This window comes from Leptodactylus fuscus, chromosome 1 (genome assembly GCF_031893055.1).
Source record: "Leptodactylus fuscus isolate aLepFus1 chromosome 1, aLepFus1.hap2, whole genome shotgun sequence".
Taxonomy (NCBI): Eukaryota; Metazoa; Chordata; class Amphibia; order Anura; family Leptodactylidae; genus Leptodactylus; species Leptodactylus fuscus.
Window position 1 is genome coordinate 250252396 of NC_134265.1, and position 2442 is coordinate 250254837.

The 2442-nt window shown below is 41.2% G+C and overlaps 1 pseudogene; it reads left to right on the top strand.

The window, feature by feature from the left end:
* Positions 1–1378: 1378 nt before the first annotated feature.
* On the top strand, positions 1379–1862 carry LOC142195431 (large ribosomal subunit protein eL24-like; annotated as a pseudogene).
* The last annotated feature ends 580 nt before the right edge of the window (positions 1863–2442 follow it).

Here is a 2442-nt window from a genome sequence, read left to right on the forward strand (position 1 = left end):
CATGTTCTTCTTACTCGTGAGCATGTGGATAAAAACAAATAAAATCCAAATCATCACGTCATGTTCAAATCTTGAAATCCCTTCCCAGTTTCTTTATGTATTTGGAAATTTAGTTAGTGTGAGGGTTAAAATAATAATAATAATCCTTGTTCTTGAAAAATAGTAGAATAGTAGCTTGCCGTGATCATAGTGCTGACCTTACAGGTCAGCACTGCCAGCCAGTCTAGGGCATAGTGATATTGAAGCTGGCAAAAGAAGCAGATGTACACTGTTATCAGTTCTTGTTGTGTCTGCAAGTTGTCAAACTAGGCCCTGTAAGGGCATGTACCTAGTGACTGTAGTATATCATACTTCCTATAAGTATCCACTGGATGCTGCAATAAACTGAAACATTTGTTTGAGACACACTGGTGTCTGAGTGTCTGTTTTCTTGAGTGCTCGAAGTTATTGTTTATAGATTTGGCCTATGACAACATATCAAGGAAAGTCCCCCCGACAAAAATTGGCGTCCAACGTGGGGCTCGAGAGTCGTCTGATGTGCAGCGACTGATTTGGACCGAGAACCGGAGGACCCCGAGGACCGGGGGGAACTCCCCTTAGTACAAACATACCCTTGTTCTGTTTCTGAACAGGTGTCAAGACTATATGTGTTCATGTTAGTTCAGACATTTTCAAACAAAATAATAATTTGAACAAGCAAAAGAAATACAATATTATCATCACGATTCACATTATAAATTTTCATCAGGGTCAATGTCCCAAAAATCTAAAACAACCCTCCTTGGCCGCAGTGATATAGTCCAATTGATACAACAGTCCAATAGTCCTTTAGGTTTTCTTCTCAGGATCCATATCCTCTATCAGTTTAACAAGACTTTCCTTATAATCTCACAGCTGTATTGGTTATCAATAGGAACTGGAAGGCATCACTGAATTTCATGTGTCTCTTATCACCATCCAATCTTTGGGTTATAGCTTATAAGTTACTTCCATTAACTCAGAATCTGGAAGGAAGGAGAAAACTGAAAATATACATTAATCACATGCTTTTGATGATTCATCACATAGTCAGTCAGCACATCAGACTACATCTGTACAATTATGAACAATACAATACAAATCTAGGGCTAAGGCTAATTTTTCCTATCAATAATATACCTTACAGAGAAAACAAATACATGTGACAAGTTATAAAGACTTTTCAATACTTTGGGAACAGTATGGGGGTTAAGATACACTTGTTATACCCCATAATATACATTTATCTGTCCTGTCTAGTGAGTTCCATTATCACTGATGGTTTTGGGGATCTTACTTACACTACATCTTTCAGTAGCCGTCTGCAGTCCCGTTGTGGTGGTTCTGTTTGCGATCTTTGCCGGCGCCATGAAGGTCAAGCTGTGCAGCTTCATCGGCTACTAAATCTACCCGAGACACGGGAGGCGGTATGCCAGGACCGACGGGAAGGTCTTCCAGTTCCTCAATGCAAAATGTGAATCTGCTTTCCTGTCCAAGAGGAATCCCCATCAAATCAATTGGACCATCCTGTACAGAAGGAAGCACAAGAAGGGCCAGTCGGAAGAAATCCAGAAGAAGCGTACCCGCCATGCAATGAAGTTCCAGAGGGCGATCACCGGGGCCTCTCTGTCTGAAATTATGGCCAAGAGAAAGCAAAAGCCTAAAGTGCGAAAGGTCCAGAGGGAACAGGCCATCAGGGCTGCCAAAGAGGCAAAAAAGGCAAAACAGGCCACGAAAAAGGCTGTTCCTGTTAAGGCACCAACAAAGGCTGCACCCAAGCAAAAGATTGTCAAGCCCGTGAAAATGCAGGCACCCTGTATTGGTGGAAAACGCTAAGTTTTACTCTGGGATGGTCACCCATGGCTGTGAAGTTATTTCACTGGATCAAAAATCTGTTTATTATACTCGCTGTATTGTTTTTCTTTTTGACTTGTTTTAACCTTTATGTGTTTTGCAAAATTAGGCAAAACTGGAACAACCTTGATCGATATGTAAGATAGACAGCTAATGATTGACTCCTACTGGGGAATCTGGCAAGCACAGCACCAAGTGTGAATGTACTCATGGGCGTAAATCATTAGATGTCTAAAATGGGGGAAATGTGAAAAATAGTAGAATAGTAGCTTGCTGTGATCATAGTGCTGACCTTACAGGTCAGCACTGCCAGCCAGTCTAGGGCATAGTGATATCGAAGCTGTCAAAAGAAGCAGATGTACACTGTTATCAGTTCTTGTTGTGTCTGCATGTCATAAAACTAGGTCCAGAAGCAGATCTCTCTGTAAGGGTATGTACCCTGTGACTATAGTATATCACACTTCCTATAAGTATCCACTGGATGCTGCAATAAACTGAAACATTTGCTTGAGACACACTGGTGTCTGAATGTCTGTTTTCTCGAGCGCTCGAAGATATTGTTTATAGATT